Here is a 21,937-nt window from a genome sequence, read left to right on the forward strand (position 1 = left end):
CAACTGATCATATCAGAAGCCCTTTTTTTAATTAAAATTTTTTTTTAAGTATTTGTAGTTCCTAGTGCATAGTCATTTGCCTATCAGTGATACGGTGGTAGGGATGGTTTAAAGAGGGACGTGGACGATATGGAAAGAGTCCAGAGGAGGGCCACTCGTATGATCAGGGGTCAGCAGGGCAGGCCTTATGAGGAGAGGCTACGGGACCTGAACCTGTTTAGCCTCCACAAGAGAAGGTTAAGGGGGGACCTTGTGGCCTGCTACAAACTGGTCAGGGGGGATCAGCAGGTACTGGGGGAGTCCCTGTTCTCCCGTGTGCCGCCAGGAGTGACCAGGAATAACGGTCACAAGCTGGCGGAGGGTAGGTTTAGATTAGATATTAGGAGGCGCTACTTCACAGTCAGGGCGGCTAGGGCCTGGAACCGGCTTCCAGGGGAAGTGGTGCAGGCTCCTAGCCTGGGGATTTTTAAAAGGAAGTTAGATGAGTACCTTGCCGGGGTCATCTGACCCCGGTGCTCTTTCCTGCCAAGGCAGGGGGTCGGACTAGATGATCTACCTAGGTCCCTTCCGACTCTAGCTACTATGAAACTATGAAAGAGAATATTTTACCAATCAGGCCCAATACCTTCCTTTTAAACTAGGCAACCCATCAAGGGCTTATACTTTGGAAGTCCTGCTAAGGACAAGAAAGATGCCATCCCAGACTTCTGGGGTCATCCCTTAGAGTATTTTGGGGGGTGTTGTTTGTTTTGTTTTTTGCTGGGTTGTTTTTTTTTTGGGGGGGGGGGGGACTGAGACACCTGGTGACTGCACATAACAATCAAATAGAGAGAGAGGGGTCTTGGAAGTTTCCAAAACAGCTCAGCAAAGCTTGCATAATCAAATAATCCACCTGACCAGCTACAATTCCTGTTGCATGAAAAATCTGCAAGATCTCCTGGGAGTGAGTAAAGATCACAAAGAAACCTGATAAGCTCTGTAGGTAACTGATGTTTGATGGTAGCCACAAACTAGACTTCCCATCAACCCTGCTGTGGAACTTCCACATGGAAGAGGGAAGAAAAAACATTTTGGACTTCACTTTTGAGGGCTTCACTGCTTTATCTCTGCAAAACCATGACCGGTCATTGTGACCATTGCTAACAAGCACTGGCTCCCTGCCCTCCCCCAGGAGAGCTTCTCCAAGAATGGACTGGCAAAGACACTGTAGGCTTTTGGTGACTCTACTTATTACCGAATATAGTCCAACAAAAGGGACCTTATAATTTGGCTGACCATACGGAAATCCTGGAAATCCGGAACATCATCCAGGAAATCTGGGACATTGCCACTCCACACCCCCAGCCCTCCCCAGCACAAGTCATCAGGAGTGGGGCTGCATGCCAGGCAGGCAGTTGTGCCTGCCTGCAAGGTGCTCCATGCCACTCCAACTCCCAGACAGACTGTGCCTCATGTCCCTGCCATTTCCAGGACACCCATTATAAGTAGGGCCTGGTTTAAATTGTGGGCCAAGCTCACTAATATCCTGGCCTGACCATGACAGGGGCTGCCATTTTCACACTCATATTGTGTTCAGGGGGCAGGTTTAGAGCCAGGTTTAATTGCTGCAACAGAGGCCCTACTCCCAAGGTTTCTGATGGCTGCTGAAAAGCCCAGCAGCCCAGGGGAGGGGAGAAGGGTTTTCAAAAGGCACGGGGAAGAGAGAGAGCTTGGGGATAGGCAGAAGAGAGCTGGTTTGCTCCTCCGGGGGGGGAACTGGGGCACACCAGGGAAGGAAATTTGAGGGCACCTGTGAGCTGCCTTGGCAGGTGGCCCTGGCACTGGTAGGGGACAAGCTGTTTGCTCCTCCATACATATTCTCTCCCACCACCCCCAAGTGCCCAGTTTTCCTGCTCAGAGGAGCAAACAGCACCCCCGACACCTATCCAGTGCCAGAGCCTCCTGCCAAGGCAGCTCCCAGGTACCCCTATTTCCTCTCCCCCCACCTCCTGCCCCAGTTTACCCACCAAGAGAAACAAACAGGCCTTTCCCTACTGAACCCCAAGCTTTCTCCTCCCTGTCCCTTTTGCAACTCTTTCCCTATTCCCTGGGCTGCTAGTCTTTTACTGCTGCCTGGGGAATGCTCTCCCCAGCCTGCCACAGCCATCTTATTGCAACAAAATGTCACAATATGGCCACTTGCTGGGGAGTTGCAAATGGCCATATCCTGGCATCTCACTGCAAATCAGAGTTTGTGAAAATCACTTAATTTTGTGATTTTCACAAAAAATGTGAAATCATTATTTAAACCAGGCCCCAATTATAAGTCTCAACAGCTGGTGGGGCCAGCCTCTGAAATCTGGGAGTGTCCCAGCTAAACCGGTACACATAGTCACCCTACTAATAATTCAGTGGTTAATTGATATCATGTCAGTTAAACTTTTTATTAGATGTTAAACCTTGAATGCTGTGCGTGTACAGATCTTAAAAATGTACTAGAAGAAAACTGTAAAACTCCGTAACCATTCCTGGAAGTTACGCAACCATGTAATGGCAGTCAGAAGACCTAATACCATGAGATGAATTCTGTACTTGACTTTTCTTTTCAAGTGACCTCCCCTGCTCAGCAGCCATGTCGGCAAGCAAGTGATAAACAGGGTGGCAGTAGAGGGCAGGCAAAATGCACTGCTGCATAAAATTCTTACATGGCTTCTGTGCTAAACCAAATCCAATAATACCTCAAGGAAACCAAGTCTTCTTGATGTAACAGACTGCCAAGGTGGGCTCACCAGATTGGCTTGAGATACTTACCCTGGGCTAGAAACAGTGCCGGTGAACTCTGAGCGACCCCAAGGGTAGAGCAGGAGAGCCCTACCCTGTGGAAAAGGAGAAGCCAGTCGAAAGGAGGGGGTTTCAATCCCCTCATTCACATGGAAGAGGGATGGCCAGAGTTGGGGGCCAGCCACCCTGAGCCCTAGCTAGCCGGTTTGCAGGCCAGGGAGGGACTGCCAGAGAATGATTCAGGAGGCCTACAAAGAGCTGGGGTGAGCTAACCCAGCAGAGGGAACAGAGAGACTCTTCTGAAGAGCCTTGAAGGCCCTAGGAGAAGAAGGCAGTGGCAGTCAGCCGTGCCTCCAGTCCTGTAGCAGAGAGGGAGCAGCGGCCAGGGCTTGGAGCAAAGAGCTGGTGCCCCAAGGCTCCACTGCAGCGTGCTGGACATGCCAGGAGTCCCGGAGGCTAGGGTTGGCAGTCAGCCCCCCCACTCCACTGTGGAGAAGAAGCAGGAGCACAGGTGGCATCCTTATCTGGAGCAGGGGGTTGGCCGATGAGTTGAGGAAATCCCTTACCTTTCCTGAGGAAGTGGGACAGCAGCACGCAAGGCATTTCGGGATCCTGAGCAGCAGAGCACCAGGACAAGGGTCCCTGGGAGTTCGGCGCAGGCCAGCGCTTGGCGTGGGATTGGTGAGCTGTGAGGCATGTGGGGTGTCTGGCCAGTCATGTGGAGCAGGGGTTTAGAGCAATGACCCTTGGGAGCTGCCTGTGCTGCTGACCCTCTGCCACTAACTGCCCCAGAGGGGACTCAGTCCTGTCCCTTATTCTGCAGCTGACTGTCATCAGATGGAGTCCCTGAGCTTTGTGCTTGGGTCATGCCGATTGCTGCAGGAGCCTACTCAGTTGCTTGCCTTTTTGGTTGCCACGGAGGGTTACCCTTCAGTCTCTTTGGTCAGGCTGGGGTTTGATACAATTTGATTGCTGCAGACCAGAAGATCAAAACCTGCTGCAGTCTGTTGCTTATTGGGAAGCCTGCTGGAGCTGCTGGGAGTGACCACCTTGCTTCCTTGTGGTAGCATCTCAGCAGTGGCTGAAAGCTGCCAGTTACCCTACCTGGGGTTCTTGAGTCAAGGGTTGACTAATGCATTCTGGTTTGTTTTGTGATTCTGGTTGTGCCATTTAAGTTCACTTGTAAATAACCTTTCCTATTATTCTTGTTTTGCAAATAAAGTGTAAATAGTTAAATCAGTTAAGTGTTAGGACCAAGGGCTGCTCTGTGGGGAGCAAGGGCCGGCTGGAAAGTAAATTGGTCTTTGTTGCACTGGGCTTGTCAGCCACAAGCACATTCATAAAGCACCTGACTAGACCTCTTACGAATACACCATGATCCAGAGGATCAATGGTTGCTTACTACATGGGGTGTGTACCCAGAAATCCTGCCCCCTTTACACTGAAATGTCCCTGAAAACAAGAGTGAAAAATAGTGGGTGGCGTGTACTGGACTCTGAACCTTCTGAATCTTCTGCTGCAGGGGCATCCATGGGTTCACCACCAAAGAGCTCCTTGAAGAAGTCTCCCAGCACATCCAAAGGAAAAGCTCTGGGCTTGCCATGGGTCAAGACACTGTAACCACATTCAAACACTGCATCTGTCACAAAAGGCTTCTCCCCCTCTTCCTCGTTAAAAACAATCTCCCCTTCCAAAACAATGGAGTCTGGAGCTGAGCACTGCCAAACCCCTTATCTGGCTCAGCCAAGTAGGGGCACAAAGCTGGGGCACTCTCAGACTTTAGAGCTGCTCCATGTGCTTTATGCACTCACTGCGGCCTGCCCAGTTGCTGCCAGCTGTGATTAAATCACATTACAGCGGAGCTCATTTGTACTCCTTCAACTAAAATTATGGGGCTTGCTTGCTCTACTCCTTCCAGATCCTGAACAGGATTGTTGTCCTCTAGCCAATCAGCTGCTGATCAAGAACATGCAGTCAGAGGGGCAGAGCAAGGATTTGTCTGGGCTCTGCCCATCAGTCCGCAGAAGTCCATGAGGGAAATGAGGGGTTGGAAAGCTACAAAGTATCATCCAGCTTCTGGGCAGGAAAGGGAGGAGGAAGTACACAGAAAGGCGAGGAGCAGGGAGCAGGGCCTGTTAATAGAAGATTTCACATATTCATGCCCAGTAGCTCACTATAGCCACACTACAAATTAGTCATGTACAGAAGGAAATTGTATGCACCTAGAAGCTAAGCTGGGACGGGCAACTACTTTGGGTGGAGGGCTGCTTAATGAGGTTTGGTGAGCTTTTGAGGGCCGCATGGGTAGCCTGCCCCCTGGTCGGCATTTTGGGACCAAAAGTCCCACCCTCTAACCCCTGACCTTTGCCCCTGGAAGTCCCACCCCTTGCCCCCCCCAAAAAATATTCTTTTTGGGGTTGGGCAGGGACTGCCCCCCTAGAACCAGAAAAAACCCAGTCATACACTAAAAATCAAACACTTACTATAACATTTTAATTTTATTACAAAAATATCTGTCATGATTTGTGTTTGCATAGTATACATGAAGATAACTGCATAATAACTCAGAAATAAATTCTTAGTTTTGTATATTGTGTGGGGAGGTGGTTGGGGGGGTGTGAGGGGTGTGTGCGGGAGGATTTCAGGGGGTATGGATATGTGTGGGGGGCATAGGGTACGTTGAGGTAGTGTATGTGTGCGGGGTTGTGGGGGCAGGGTGTGGGTGTGGCATTTGTGGGGTGTGAGAGGGTGCAGCGGTGTGCAGACCCCTCCACACACACACACACACTTCCCCCATGGCGCAGCAGCAGGCGGGGGCACTCAAGACACTTTTGCCCAGCGTAGGTATTGGTGCCTGGCAGTATACGGCTTCAGCCAGTGCTGCACATCACAGCAAGGAGTACAGACCCCACCAGACTGTCTGTATTGCCGGCACTCCCTGCCACACACACACAGCCCCACACTCGCATAGTATGGGAGGGAAGCCCCACATGCTGGAGCTGGCTGTCTTTGCCACTCCCTGCCGCACAGGTCCAGGGCCACGGAGGGCAGCTGGCTCCAGCATGTGGGGCTTCCCTGCCGTGGTACATAAGCGTGGGGCTGTGCATGCATGGCGGGAACAGCCTGGTGTTGTCCAGGCCCCGGCCCTGACCCCAGTCTGCTGTGCCCTGCATGCAGATCTGGGGGCATGCACCCCTCGTGCCCTGAAGGGGTGCATGCAGCAGCAGGAGCCACCACCCCTTGTACCCCCAGATTAACCACTTGCAGCTCTGTCCTGCACTCCTCCCTGAGTGGGCAGTGCCTGACCGTGCACCAGTGCCACTCCCTTCTTCACCGCGGGGGCCTACAAGAGTGGAGCTACTGGAGGGGGTGCTGCAGCCACTCCAGAATTCACTGTAGGCCCCCCAGCCCCTGTCTAAGCACTGCTGCCACCTGCCCTGAATGCAGCCTAGCCCAACCCCCACAAGGAAGAGCCCAGTGCCCCAGCCCGCAGCAGCGGGCCGCCTGCCTTCTGTGCACAGATCTGGAGGCACACCACCCCCACCATGCCCTCCTGGGGTATGCATAGCGGCAGGAGCCGCCCGCCCCACATTTCCGTCCTGCACCCCACCCCAGCTGGGCAGCTTCTGCCCTACCACTAGGGCCTCAATCTGTGCCCCCACCATAGCTGGGCAGCCTGCCCTTGCCCCATACACAGATATGGGGGTACATGCCCTCCCCATGCTCTCCTGGGGTGCGCACAGTGGTGGGAGCCGCCCCCCCAAGATCAGCCACTCACAGCTCTGTCCGGCACTCTACCCTGCCTCACTCTGGCTGAGCAGCACCTGCCCCTGCCCCACTCCAGCTCTCACCATGGGGGCTCAATCTGCCCCCCCACCTTTCAAAACAAGACAAAAATATAAAGGGGTACATGAGCTGAAACTTTGAGACAGAAGGGGTACACTTGTTAAAAAAGGTTGAAAACCCACGGTCTAGTAAATGAGAAGTGCTATTCACTATGTTCTAATCTAATAATTTGCAAAAATTAAGAATCTGAATAAATATATGTTAAACTATGTAAATATTTAACCATATATACAGCATACCATTCTAGGAAGCAGAAAGAAGTACCAAATTCAGAATATAGGTAACATATATCTGAAAATCAGCACATCTTTAATAGGTACTGTACAAGAAGAATTAGCAGTTTAAGAAAATAAAAAAGACAAATGCAAAACAAAACTAAACCTGATTGCTGAAATTAAGGTCCTTGGCTTGCTGATTTTATATCACATATATTTAATCAACCATCCTTATGTCTAGAGGGGCTGAAAAGCAACTTTGGTGAAACTCCCTGTCATGAGTTAGGAACATGGAAAGAGCCCCGGAAGAGCAGATTCTGACTTGTACAGTTCTGTCCCAGCCTGTCCCATGTTCTGCATCCCAGTTTGCCCACAGCCCCACTGAAGATAGGTTCCATGTCACGCACAGTATGCAAGACATGTCCGCATATGTGGTTGACACCCAGTGCAACCAGGACTGAGGTACAGGAGAGTTCCTTGGACATTTATGAAATCAGGATTGTACAGTTTCTGATTCCAAAAGCACAAGGGTTTTATCCATGGGGGCAGCCTGACAGACATATTAACATTCCTTTACATACCATCCAAGGAGGAGTAATCAGCTCAGTAAAAATACTAGCATTTGGTATCTGCTTCCCATACAAGACCATGAAAATTCTGAGTTCTGCAGATGCTTGCTGCAGCCCTTTCCCATGGAGCTTTAAGATTAACATGTTGCTGTGGCTTGGCAGCGAATGAATGCAAATTCATGTCAGTACCGTGGCACCCTACTTTACACACCGGGTTTAAAATCCCCCTTCTGCTTCTTCCTAAAGGCAAACCTTTCAGTCATCACTTTCGGGCAAGACCACGAAAACAACACTTAATTCACCATCTCTGAAACTTTCAACAATCTCTGTCAGATCAACAACCCCCACTTCCCATGTAAGTTTTTTCAAACCAATAGGGAACAGATGTGTTTGATCTACTTACTGTGCTGCTGTCACTGGGGCTGCTCTCCTTCCTGTGGAGGAGTTGTTCAGTGCAGAATTAGGGAGATTCCTGAGTGACTGGCAGCCGTTTCTGAGTCATGAAACCCCACACCATAAAGGGGCCTCTGTTGCCTCTCAGGCTGCAGGAAAGAGGCAGCTCACTCCTCCAGGGACCACTGAAAAAAATTGGACCACGCTTTCAGCTTTTTCCAGCTCGAAGAACCCTCCCTTCTTCCTCCCACACACTCCTCCTCCCCACCCACCCCTGCCCTTCTTTCCACTTGCGAGAAGCCATGAGACTTGCTCCCTCTTCTCAGCACACAGTACCACACCCAAGGTGGTGAGACAGATTGAAGGAAGCACATTAAAGGCATTGCAACACAATACAAAGAATAAACAAAGATTATAAAACTAATCTACCTGAGCACTGCAAATGCTCAGCGTCTGACCTTTCTAATATTACAGCTTCTGCTATCCTTTCCATCCTGCCTTTCCCATCTTCCAAACCCATAGGCCTTCCCCCAACTCAATCCCCATGCCCTGAGAAGGGCTCCCTTCATCTTCCCTCAGTGCAACCCACTCAAAGGCGATCAGTGCTGTGCTATCAAGGACAGGGGTCTGAGCTCCAGAACTCCCATCCCTATAAGGCAGCAGATCTGGCAGATTCAAGGAGACACAAGACATGGGAAGAGGCTGTAAACTTAAGATGCCTGGGTGCTGTTCTCAGCAACCTCACTCGCTGACCGTGACTGCAGGCCAGTCCCCAAAACAACAATTTTCAAAAGCAAGCTTTTTAGGGGACTCTTCATATGAACCAGGAGATGTCACCGGTCTTATTTCCAGAGCTGATGAACCCCCGTGAAGGCAAAGAGAGCTATGCACTGTTCAGCATCTCTAACAATCAGAACTGAAGTGCCTCAACTTGCATACTCAGAAACTGAGGCCTCCCAAAGCACAGGCAACTTTTAAAATATTTTGAAATTATCTGTTAGTTACCACAAAATTTGTAAAATGGAGGTAGCATGAGGCTTCGTTCATTAAAAGCAGCAGAGAACTTTTTATATCCAATGCTGAAAGCCATCAGTGGCGTGCTTGAAATGACAGTGCCTGAAACTTCAGCAGGGTGAATTTACATTTCTAGTGCCTTTCTTCCCCAAACATGCTACAGCTATATGGGTACTTGCAGACATGTGAGGATGTTGCTCCAAAGCGCTGTAATTACAGTGCATCAGAGCAGACTCAATCGAATATGCTGGAGCGTGCTAATTTGCATGCTCCAGCAGCCTCTGTGTCTCTCGAATTCAGTGTCCCAATGCCCCAAAATGGCAGCGGGGGCACTTTAGAGCTAAAGTTAAAGCACCCCCACCACCATTTTGAAGCGCAGGATGCTGAATACCAGAAATGCTGCAGGCACTTTAATCAGAGCAACTTTCATTTCATAGATTTCATTTCATAGATGTTAGGGCTGGAAGGGACCTTGGAAGATCATCAAGTCCAGACCTCTGCCCCAAGGGCAGGAAATCAGCTGGGGTCATAGGATCCCAGCATGATATGCATCCAATTTGCTCCTGAAGGTGTTCAGTGTAGGTGCTTGAACCACCTCCAATGGCAGGCTGTTCCAGACCTTGGGGGCTTGGACAGTAAAGAAATCCTTCCTTATGTCCAGCCTGAAATGGTCTTGCAGTAGTTTATGACCATTCGACCTCATCATCCCTTGGGGTGCTCTGGTGAACCAACTTTCCCCCAGATCCTGGTAGTCACCCCTTATAAACTTATAGGTGGCCATTAGGTCACCCCTGAGCCTGCACTTTTCCAGGCTAAAGAGCCCCATGGCTCCCAGCCTGTAGTCATAAGGTCTGTTTTCCTGACCTCTGATCCTGCGCATGGCTCTTCTCTGGACTCTGTCAAGCTTCTCCACATCCTTTTTGACTTGTGGAGCCCAAAACTGGACGCAGTACTCCAGCTGCGGCCTCACCAAGGCCGAGTACAAGGGGAGAATGACGCCCTGGGATTTGCTGAGAATCATCTATGGATGCAAGCCAGCATTTTGGTCGCTTTACTAGTCGCAGCATTGCATTGCAGGCTCATGTTAATCTTGTGGTGAATGATGACCCCCAAGTCTCTTTCTTCCGTAGTGCTAGCCAGCGTAGCACTGCCGAGCCTATAAGGGTGCTCCAGGTTTTTCCTCCCAAGGTGGAGAACCTTGCATTTTTCGGTGTTAAACATCATCAGGTTCTTGTCCGCCCATTTCTTGAGCCTGTCCAGGTCAGCCTGGATCACCCGCCTGTCTTCTGGCGTGGATGCTTTGCCCCAAAGTTTAGTGTCATTGGCAAACTTGGCCAGTCCGCTTCTGACTCCAGTGTCCACATCATTAATGAAGATGTTGAACAATATGGGTCCAAGGACAGAGCCTTGGGAGACACCATGATGAGTGACTTCCATCAATTACTACCCTCTGAGTCTGACCACGGAGCCGATTTCCCAGGCAGCGGATCATGGTGGACCCACGGCCACAATTCAGAACTGCTCTAATTAACCCGCCCATCCCACCCCCAAGAGCATGTGTAAAGACACCCTACATGCAGCACACTATGGAAATACAGTCATTTCTGTGGAGGAGGGCAGTAGCTCTTCAGCACACAGCATATTATAAACGAGAGGAGACACTGGATGACAAGACGTACTCCATCTCCAACCAAAAGTGCCAAAGAAATTGTGTAACTGCACACTGATGAGTTCCTTTGATTACAAGCAAGGAGAGTCTGTATTGTGGTGATGAAAAACTGGCATAAAAACAACTGGCTTTTATTTTTCCTTCTAAGTTTTAGTGAGTCCAAGCACCAGGCAATTAGTGAGGTGGAAATCCTCCCCCAGGTAAAGTAAGACTCAAGGCTGTTGCACAAAAGTGAAAGCAGGAATATTTCATTTGTTGGCTGTAAGGAAAAGAATCCTATAGCCAACTGCATAGTCAGATAGAGCAGTGGTCTCCAATCTTTTTAGGTGGGAGATCACTTTTGGAATTTAAAAGGAACTCCAGATCTATCCCCTCCCCCCCCCCAAACCCAACAGGTAGGTCTGTGGGAAGGGGAAAGGCTGGTGAGGAAGGGACCACAGCCAGCATGGGGTAGAGGACAGCACTGCAAGTGGCTCGTTCGGGGGCAATAGAGAGGAGGGGCATGCAGCCTGGGAGGGCATGGGGGGGCACTTGCCCTCAGATCTGCCCACAGGGCAGGGCAGGCTGCAGACTGGGTGGCCCTGTTCCCAATTGGCTGTGCTCAGGTCAGGCCAGGCAGAAGTGCTCTGAGCAAGGCCACGGGTGGGGGGCCGTAGACCACCCCAACCCCTGTTCCCAGCACCACAGGTGCCCACCCCAAGTGCAGCACAGGCTAGGCCCAGAGGAAACAGCCTGGTGTAGACTTCCAGCCAGCCTTCCCCTGTGCCTGCCAGCCCCTGGCCCCCATGTCCTCGGGGGGGTTGGAAGGAAGACTGCACCAGGTTGTTCCTGCTGGGCCTAGCCCACGTTGCGCTTGAGGCAGGGGTTTGGGGGGCTACGCCCCCCCTTCGTGGCCTTGCTTGCAGCGCCACCACCGCCACCTGGCCCAAGCACAGCACAGCCCAGCCGGGAGCAGCCCCCCCCACAGGCAGATTTGGGGACATGCGCCTAATATGCCCTCCCAAGCTGCACGCTCACCCACCCTGTGTCCCCCCAAGACAAGCCACCCATGGCTCTGTCCCCCACCCCTACTGGCTGTGCAGGGCCTTCCCCTGCTCCAGCCCCTCTACCTACCTCAGAGTTGCAGTCTCCAATGCTGCCCTGCGTTTGGGGCAGGGGGCACGTGCCCCCCCCATCTGCGTACAGCAGAGGCAGCTCCCGCTGTGGGCTGGGCTTTGTGCCCCCAGCCCCGTTGCACATGCCCCTGGGGCCTCCTCCCCTTCCCTCCCCCACTTACTGACCTGCTGGGTTGGGAGGGGTGGGCACATGCACATGCTCAGCCCCACCCCCCAGCCCAGGATCAACTTCAAGAGGCTCTGGGATCTACCAGTCAATTGCGATCAACCAGTTGGTGGCCACTGAGCTAGAAGATACACTAGAAAGGGCCTTTGGCAGACATTTCTCTAGTTCCAAACACATGTTGTCATGCCCCCTCATTCACTGCTATTAATGCTTCTCCATAAACTAATCAGAAGGTGGAATTCAAAATCATCCTTTTAATTTCAGTAGCCAGACGGGCACAGTTCACTCTGCCACCCTTGCTACCAGCACTTGTCCTTACTGGGAACATCAGTTTAGTTATGCTGTCGGAGCCCCATAGAAGAGAAATGGTGTATTTTGCTCTGGTCCCAAAGCACATAAACTATATCACAACAAATGCCCTCTTCTGCTAGGCAAGGTTCTTTGGGTTGATGTGATGTCTTTTACTGGACCAACTGAGTAGTTAGAAAAGAGTTCTTTGCCAGCTTTTGGGCTCAATCCCTTCTTCAGGCATAGGGTATCACTGCTGTCACATTTGCAGTTACACTAGGAGAACTGCTCAGTGCATGTTTGTCAGTTAAGCATGGAGTGATTATTTTCACATTCCTAACTTGTAAGACTATGTTGGTAAAACTTTGTAATATAGATCAAGCCTGGCTTTGCAGGAGCTAGAAAAGACTGTACTGACGCTGGGAAGAAAGGGACATTCATATTCCCAAGGTAAAGGTTATTCTCTTATGAACATTATAAGGAACTTTTTTTGCACAATGCACTCCGTTCATTCCCTTCCCAAAACTTTGCCAGCATGCAGTCTTTGCACTGCATGCATCTCATTTACTGTCTGGACTATGCCAGACAGTCAGAGGCAAGGAAACAGTCACCCAGAACTCAGCAGGCCAGAGAAAGTTCATCAAAGCCTGCTGCTAGAATTACTAAGCATTGAGTTCTCTGGACAGTGCAAATGACACAGCAGCTCCATCACCAACCCCTTCAGCACAGGAATTCAGGTGTTGGCTGTTAACAGACACTCATCTGTCACCTTCTGGAAGTCACAGTCTATTCTAGTTCCAGTGACCTTCCGGGCTCCTCTAATTTTCTTAAACGTTGATCTAATAGTATCACTAGTGACCTTCCTGCGTCAGGAGGCTGAAACTGACACAGTACAGAGTAGCTCAGATGTCTGTTGAACTGGAAACATTAGGTTAGTAAGATGACAATAGGAAATACATTTCCAGGCAATTTCGGATTGCGTTCTACACTGTGACCTCAACCAAGACAAGTGGAATCCCATAAAGGGGGAATTTACCATTTAAAAAGAAACAGGCTAATGGGTATTTATGGTCCCTGGCTAGAGTATCACATATAGCCAGCAAAAACATTCCACTTGTGGCCAGAGGATGAACGGATATGCTGATGTCACCTCTATTATCATTATTTATTATGGGGAAAATGTCTATGTATACTAAGTTAACAAGAAACAGAAATAATTGCAGCTCCAGCCCAAGAAGTTCATAAATAAAAAATTAGACAGAAGACAAGATACATAATGGAACAAGGTGGAGCTTGGCTTTATAATTGTGTTTGTAAGCATGGTGAAAGAAGGGACTTAGACTAGATGTTAAGACAAGGTAATCCACAACTGGGAGGGAACTAGAGAGATAGACACCTCCACACAGCCTGTGGGACTGCCAAGAAAAGCTGGGAAACTCTCAAGTCTCTTATTGATCCCTAAAACTATGTATTTTCTCTGCCTGCCATAATACCACATCAGGACATATAGGCCAATGTGCTGTAAGCATTCCCAATGATCAGGAAGACACAGGATAAATGTGTACATCAGGGAAGGGTACCATACTGGGATCTCCCTGCAGGTCACTAAGGGAGCAGTGTCCCTGGATTTCTGACATTCAGATCTTGTTTTTCCTTGTATGCTAATCCCCTTGTTACATGAACCTGAACATTGCTTTTCCCGCCATTCCTTTTCAGTTTTGGGCTTTCTAAATTAGACTCTCACATTCTGGAAAGGCACAAGGTGCACTGGGCACTCTTAGACACCTGCAAATTGAACTTGACATTAATGAAGATTTCTGCATATAAATTAGCATTTAACGTTAACTACAGGTTAATATTAGATTCGTTAACTACTTTGATAAAGGCCAAAATGTTCTCTATCTGTACTTGGCATTCATGTGCCTTGCTTTATTACAAAGGGCACCCTTAGGGCTCAACAGTGTTGGGATCTCATCAAGTCAAAATCAGCCCTTGTATAAAAGGGCCAACAGCAGTGAAGTTAATTCATTGGCCTGAATGGAGAAGAAAATGGAGGCTGGCAAAGTGGGCCATGGTACCAGGTCCCACAGATAAGAGCCACACAGAGCAATTTTTGTATGAGAAGATCCCACACTATAGCATATTATGCACATGTCCTATTTGATTGGCAGGGTCTACAGATATTTGTGCCATTGGATAGCATTCCTGAGGATGAAGTTTAAAAGGGGCAGCCAGTGAATGAGAAGTTCATTGTCCCAGAGCTTTCACTCATCATGGACAGACTGGAATGATGAAACAAGCTGTGTAATCCAGACTGGAATTTTTAGATGGCACAGGAAGATGAACTGAAAAATTAAATCCCAAATTCCAGTCTGTAATAACAAATTTCATTGATATCAAATCCAGTGCTGCCAGCAGACAAGCCTGAGTTTTAAATACATGCACAACTATTTGCAATACTAAAAACCACTCTCATCACAAAAGATACTACAGTCCTAGATCGTGTCCATCTGCATAAGCTTACTCCTTGTAGAGATGCTTCTGCAAAGAGCAAACTGGGGGCCCTGGTATTAGAAAGGGCAAGGTCTAAACCAGGGGTGGTCAAAATGTGGCCATGGGGCCAGATGTGGCTTGCCAAGCCACTCTATCTGGCCCGCGGGGCCCCTAAAAAATTTCGAAATTTAATATTTATTTGTCCTGGGCTGCCTGTCATGCGGCCCTCGATGGCTTGCCAAAACTCAGTAAGCAGCCCTCTGCCCAAAATAATTGCCCACCCCGGTCTAAACCCAAGACACTTTTATTGTCTCCCTGCTCAACAATACAATATTACTGCCAGTGTTTGCCACTTCTATTGCAAAAGCTCCCTGGGATTTGCAATAAAGTGAGGTTTTTTTCCTTGTAATCTACATAGGAGGAAAAGGCCCTCATCTTATATTTGCATACAAGGAAACCTCATTAAATAGACTGGCTATCATTAAACTCCTGCCAAAGCAGCATGTGCTCAGCAATGGAGCTCAGCTATGAAGTTGAAGCAGCACCTACTGTGCATATAAATTTTTGGAGCATCCCAGAACTCATGACAAGACCACCCAGTTCCAGCCATGAGAGAGAGAGAGAGAGTGCATGCTAATTACCACATCAATCCTTTGGGGAGGATATGTGGAGCGCACACATGTAATGAGCAGTGCTGAGTTGCAGGGTCACCATGGCTTGAAATGCTTAATGACCTATATGGCAAATCAAGCACCTTTTGGCTCTGGACTCACAGTGTGCACAAGTGCCAAAGTAGCTGAATTTGGCATTTACTTACGCATGATATTAGTCCACAGTTACACCTGTGGAACTCCACTGGCTTTGCTAAGTCTGCACAGATGTGCCCAAATTAAACTTTATCACTTGGTACTAGCATGGTTAGAGCAGACTAAGTATTCTGCCAGAGCGATACTAGTCAATAACTCAATGACCCCATGTAGCAAAGCCTTGAGCATCCATTCTGTTGGCACATAAGAAGATAATTGATTTCTATTCGGGAGCCACCCTGTTGTTTCTCCGACACTTGGGCTGGCCTCCACACCAGCAGGAATGAAATCTTGTCTGATGGTAGAAAATGCACGTTACCATGACCATATCAAAGCAACCAATCCGTTGAACAAAAGATAGCCATTTTGGCATAACATTCTGCTTAAATTATTCAGACATCTGACAGAGACCAAATATGCGACAAAACAACCAACTCCAGCAAGACTACATGAAACTACTCCACTGAGAACTTGTGGTTTCTAGTAATAAACATAGTATTTCTGCAAACAGCTCGGTGCCACCATGAAGAGGGTGTTATTCCAGTCCTGCCTGCAAAACTCTCTCCTCTGTAAGATGTAATAAACTCTAATTTTATGGTCAGGAATACAATCCAGTCTTTCAAGGTCAAGGACCACAGTTATGAATGGCTTCCCTTGTTAGACAACTACAGCTAAGTCACTGATCTCACTGCTACAATACAAAATGGTGCAGGATTTGAGACTTGGTGCCATATGTGGAGCAAAACAAATACACAAGTGAGCTAACATACCCAGCAACCATCTAAATGCCAGAGTTGGGGGGTTTTTTTTAAATACAGTGCTGCATGCCACCAAAAGCTACATCCCATTTAGGCTTGAGGTAATATTATGGAAACCCAAAGGATTCTCATGGACGCTGAAAAGCAAGGGTTTGTTGAGCCAGCCTGGCAAATGTGTACCTCCTTCCAATAGCTGCTGCCTTACCAAGGAGTGACATGTATAAGTACAGATGCCAGGTGTCAGGAACTATCAAAAAAAAAAAAGATGCTCTCCATACTGCAAGCCAAATCCTACTCTCAAGCTTTTTTACTGGAGGGGAAAAATAGCACCTAGATTGAAAGCAGAATGGAATCAATAGGTGCAAAGCCTTTGTGCTGGCATTCTTAATAACACACCAACCCCTAGTGGATGCCCCTGCTGTGTACGGGGGTGTGGGGAGGCTCTCTCACCCCTCCACACAGCCTCTGCTTACAGAAACCACCAAAAGGGCTGCTCCAAATCAACCTCCACCACTTACAGAATCATAGAAAATTAGGGCTGGAAGGGACCTTAGGAGGACATCTCATGCAACCCCCTGCTCAAAGCAGGACCAGCCCCACCTAGATCATCCCAGCCAGAACTTTGCTGAGACGGGCCTTCAAAGCCCCTAAGGATGGCTTCCACCACCTCGCTGGGTAACTCATTCCAGTGCTTCACCACCCTCCTAGTGAGAAGATTCTTCCTAATATCTAGCCTAAACTTCCCTTGCCGCAACTTGAGACCAACTGCTCCCTGTTCTGTCATCCACCACCACTGAGAACAATCTAGCTCCATCCTCTTTTTAGCACCTCTTCAGGCAGTTGCAGGGTGATATCAAATCCCTTCTTATCTTCACTTCTCCACACTAAATAGCCCATTCCCCCAGCCTCTTCTCATAAATCATGTGCCCCAGCCCCTGAAACATTTTTCTTGCCCTTCACTGGACTCTCTCCAATTTGTCCACGTATTTTCTGTAGTGGGGGACCAAAACTGAACACAGTGCTCTAGATGTGCTATTTACCAGAGCACCCCAGGGAGTACTAGGAATAATGGGTGCAAACTAGAGTAGATTCAGGTTAGACATTAGGAAGACATTTTTTACTGTAAGGGTGGCCAGAATCCGGAATGGGTTTCCAAGAGAGGTGGTGCTATCACCTAACTTGGAGGTCTTCAAGAGGAGGCTTGATGGTCACCTGGCTGGGGTCATCTGACCTCAGTCCTCTTTCCTACCAGGGGCAGGGGGTCAGATACGATGGTCCACTGTGGTCCCTTTTGACTCTATAATCCATTAATCTATGCGGCCTCACCAGTGCAAAATAAAGGGGAATAATCACTTCCTTTGATCTGCTGGCAACACACTTACCAATGCAGCCCAGTACCTGTTAGCCTTCTTGGCAACCAGGGCACACTACTGGCTCACCAGACATGTTGGCCAACGAAGACCACAGCTGCAGGGGGTGGCAGAAGCCCCCCCAAGCGAGTGGGGGCAGCTGCAGGGGACATGTGGCAGCGGGGGTGCAAGCACTGGCATGCTGGTAGCCAAGAAGCAGCTATTCCCCATTCTAGGTGCATGCAGGGACAAGATAAAGATTAGTGCGCTGGCAAAGCCTGGGGGGCGGGGAAAGGCCGAGGCAGCCCCGCAAAGCGCGCCCCGAAGCTGCTCCCTCTCCAGGCTGCACCGGGGTGGGAGAAACCTGCCGCCCCACGCATGCGCCCTTTGGCGCCTGGAGGGGGAGAGGCGCGCGTTGGGGTCCTCTGTCTCCCACCCCCCGCGCGCCACGCGACTCCTTACCTACTGCCGGCCCACGCTGAAAACCCCCCGCCCTCCTGCAACCATAGAGTCGGGAACAGAGCGGCCGCCTTCCCACCGAAGAGACCCCCCCCCCCTCGCCGGAGGGCTAAAGTGGCCCCGCCTTGGAGAGGTGGCGGTTGGAGGGGGGGCGCGGCCCCTCCCCTCTCACCCCGCACGTCACAGCCCACGGGCGTGTGTCCCGGCCCCCAGCACACGCGCGGGGCTTGGCACTGTGAGCCCCGGCCCGCGCTGCAGCACAGCAGCGCTGCCAGCCATGGGGTAGGGCCGCGGGGTGACCTGGAGGAGCTGTGCCCACCCCGCCGCCTTGCCCAGGGCATTGGGGCCTGGGTGTGTGCCAGCCCTGTGCCCCACTGCCCATGGCCACGTGCCAAGTCGTCAGCCCTCGGCCTCCCATGCCCTTAGGGGTGCTGGCTGTAATGAGTCACCAGGCCTGTAGGGTCCATAACGGAGTGCTGGTTTGTTTTATCCCCCCCCCCCCAAAAAAAGCAACAGTTAACCATTGAGGACAGCTCAATAACTATTATGGGTGCATCTACACTTCACTATATGGTGGCGTTGCTACGGGGCTCTGCTTTAGTACTTCTTTTTGGAAGTACTATACATGGCGCAGTATGGGTGGTTATTGCACTGTGCACACAGTTATATTTGGCCCCTATGTCCCCGTAGCAACACACTATAACGGGGGACCGGGCTATGGCAATATCACTGGCGATCATGTGTGGACCTATGTGATCGCTACAAAGACAGTGCGCTGTACAGCGATATAGCACGTCACTATGTTGCTATAGGGTGAGGCCTTACATCTACAAATCTCCCTTGGCCATAGAAATGCAGCCAGGCCAGCCTCTTATGCCCCAAGCTCACAGGAATGGGCGTTCAGGTGCTCCCCCTATCCCAGCTGGCATCCTGCGAGCCTGGGAGTTTGATTTGCCCTGTCACACTTGGTCAGAGCCAAAAAGCAGAGCTGGTTCAGAGCCTTTGCTGTTTGCACTGAGGTGATGGCCCCCATGGTTTAGGAGTCTTGGCTGCTCCTTGAGAGGGTCTCCATGATGTAAGGGCAATTCAGGAGATTCTGGAGGTCTTCATAGATAGGCACGCCTGGATTCATTGTGTCAGAGGCGACTGGTGCCGCCCAACTCTGGCGGGGGGGGGGGGGGGGCACCAACCAGGCATGACTGAGGGTCAGGGGGTCCCCTAGTGGCGAGCTGGCAACCAGTGGGGTGGGTCCTGTAGCAGCCAGCCAGCAACTAGGGGCCACCAGCAGATCCAGTTTCAGGGGAGGCACTAGTATACTCCATGCCTCCCTACCAGCTGGAGCACTCGGTGTAGAGGGAGGAACCAGCACTCTCATGGGGTGCACGTGACCCCTGCGCCTATGCATTGCATGTCAGTCATATTCTTTTATTATTGCTGTATCTCTTCACAGGGACGAGATCCCTGTGAAGATCCTGACAGGAACCAGGCTTTCCAGTGCTCATCTATGCACTCTTCTAACAGTTCTCAGGCTGCAGGCAGTAGCACATCAATCAGTTGTGCATAGATAAGCTCCCAGCATCTCCTAGTGCAAAGTATTAAACCACTGAGAAGACAGAACTGAGGTAACTGTCTGCGAGGTGTGAATATCTGCTCCCCAGAAGCTCCCAGCTAGTTTTGCTTTTGACATATTCATACATTAAATCTCACAATCCTCCTGAGTGCTAAGTGAAGGTTATCCCTAGTTTGCAAACAGAAAACTAAGGCACAGAAAGGAGGAGGACTTGATCAGGAAAATGCTTTCAGAGCCAAAAGCAGAACTCCTCAATGCCAGCCAGGACCCTCCTTTCTCTTCCCTTAGGGTGAAGGAGTTAAAATTATTTGGGAGAGGAGAGGAAGGGATGAATGAGCTTTGAGCTTTATCCATCTCTTTATGACTCATAAAAAGGCCTAAAGGGATTATCATCTTTTAAAATTCTAGTTATTTTTTTACTTTCAGAATACCACGTTTTGTCTCCTCTGCCTGAAACATCATCGCTCTTGGTAGAAGTGCACTAAGTTGCTTATCTTTAGTAAACAACTTTCCAAAATTCTCCCAACTTTGTCAGACATCCGAGTTAAAAAGAGTTAATCTTAAATATACCCTTCCTGCCAAGGAAGTCACTTTATTCTCAGTTTCCTTTTAATCATATTTCACTTCTTTAATACAGCTACTAGTTCTGTCATCCCCAAAGCATTTACAGAAAAATAGGGTACTTAAAAAAAAAGAATTTCTAATATACTAATCATATGGAAGAAACACTTACAAAGCTTTTTTTTAATAAAAGAAAAATCTAAAGGGAAAAAAATGGGCAGATTACCTTATAATATTGACATGCAAAGCTTCATTTTAAGACAGGTTTTTAGCTTCCTTTTCATTCTAAAAATAAAAATCTTTAAATTCATAACACTTTCCACTCAATAGACAGCAGAACTTTTCCACAAAATGTAAAATAAATTGCTCAAATCTCTTCTGAGTCTGAAAACTTTAAAATTGCTCCTACTTAACACTCTCATGCTCTAACTAGCCAATTGCCCGTCAAGAATGACACGGGGCGGGGAGGGCTGGGATGGAGTGCCGCCACCTAACACCCCATGCTGCCACTGTTCTGCCTTTTGCAGGGAGCATGGTGGGGGAGCTGGCCCTGGCTTTCTGCCCATCTGTCCAGTCCTTGGCTTGGCTTTGGAATCATGGTGGTCCTCCCCTACGCTTGAAGCACTCTGATTGGCTGTTTCTGGCAGCCAATCAGAGTGCAAATAAAGCATCACAGACAGACAGACTTAGGCTTTTATAATATTAGGATGTGTCTGCATCTGCCAAGTGAAAATAAGCCACAAAATTCCCAAACAATTGATTTTCAAATTGGGTTGTACAATAATCAGTTTTCAGATTAAAGGTTGCAGCCATTACCTTTTATACTGTGTCCTTGTGAATCTCAGATGTACTTCTTAAACAGGTCAAATTTTAGGGCTCTTTTTAACTGCTTGCAAAACACAAAGCAGCCTCATGTACCCAAATTTGGGCCTGTAATTGCTATTGACGTTGTGTCTCATAGTAAAGAAAATTATAACAGAACTAACTTTGCGTTCTCTTACTTGTACAGATCATGCTGTCCCCAAGGGTCTGAAGAGAAACTTTCATGTGACAAACTGTAATCATATGCTGGAATTTATTTTGCAAGCCATTAGTATTGATCTGGCCAGTCAAATCTGTATTTCACCATATTATAACTTTAGTGTACTAATAACAACGCCTCTATTCTTGTTATAAAGTAACAGGCCACATATCTTGTAATGCTGCTATTGCTTCATTGTAGCCATATTTCAACTAAAAAGTAAAAATTATTATCTGTCTGACCAGAGGTAAATAAGATCCTGAGCTTAATAAAATGTAAGCATGTGTTTTCTTAGAGTAGTTATGTTCATGGCTGCTACTCACATGAATACAATTAAACATGTGCATACATGTTAGCTAAACTTTACTCATATTAGTAGTACCAGCTGATAGAACCACTTGGGTAAATAAAATTAAACACATGTATGAACCTTTACAGGACTGGGACCTAAAAACTTTCATCTGTTGCCAAAACAATCTTGAAGCTTGAAGTTTATAAAATGATTTTTGTTTGCTGCTGAATGAGTTCCATTGGCAATCCAGTCTGATTCAGTGTGTAGTGAGTCTTATCTCAATATTGTTTTCTTGTCTGCTTATCTATATTTTATTTGCTTTAGAAATATTTAATAATTCAGAGGTATAATGTAATCAATGCAGCAGACATGTGGCCAGTATTTTAATGTTACACCACTTGTTTGTCTTGACTCTCATCCCAGAAATTATGCATGTTTCAATAGTTCCAGTACATGTGGAAAATGTTTATTGCCCTATTCATACATCTCCAGGGGCGTTTTGAATGCTGTTGACCTGAATAGTGATTTTGCTCTGAGTATATGATAGATCTTGTGCTTGATTAAACGACATAGTTTCACTTTAAAAAAAAAAC

The 21,937-nt window shown here is 48.6% G+C and overlaps 1 protein-coding gene across 3 annotated transcripts in view; it reads right to left on the reverse strand.

Annotated features, from left to right (window-relative positions):
* B4GALT4 (beta-1,4-galactosyltransferase 4) overlaps positions 1-18,041 on the reverse strand; it is a 65,505-nt gene extending 47,464 nt beyond the window's left edge. For 2 of the 3 annotated variants that reach the window (XM_090056747.1, XM_090056767.1), the window contains exons 1-2: positions 17,904-18,041; positions 7,794-7,968 (exon numbers count right to left, since the gene is read on the reverse strand). The gene's annotated coding sequence lies outside the window, so the exon portion shown is untranslated. Of the gene's footprint in view, positions 1-7,793; positions 7,969-17,474; positions 17,764-17,903 lie in introns of those variants that run through there. The other variant, XM_090056758.1, reaches the window with a different exon arrangement.
* Positions 18,042-21,937: the final 3,896 nt, after the last annotated feature.

The sequence above is a fragment of the Crocodylus siamensis genome, chromosome 1 (genome assembly GCF_052110815.1).
Source record: "Crocodylus siamensis isolate JL-2025a chromosome 1, ASM5211081v1, whole genome shotgun sequence".
Lineage (NCBI taxonomy): Eukaryota > Metazoa > Chordata > Crocodylia > Crocodylidae > Crocodylus > Crocodylus siamensis.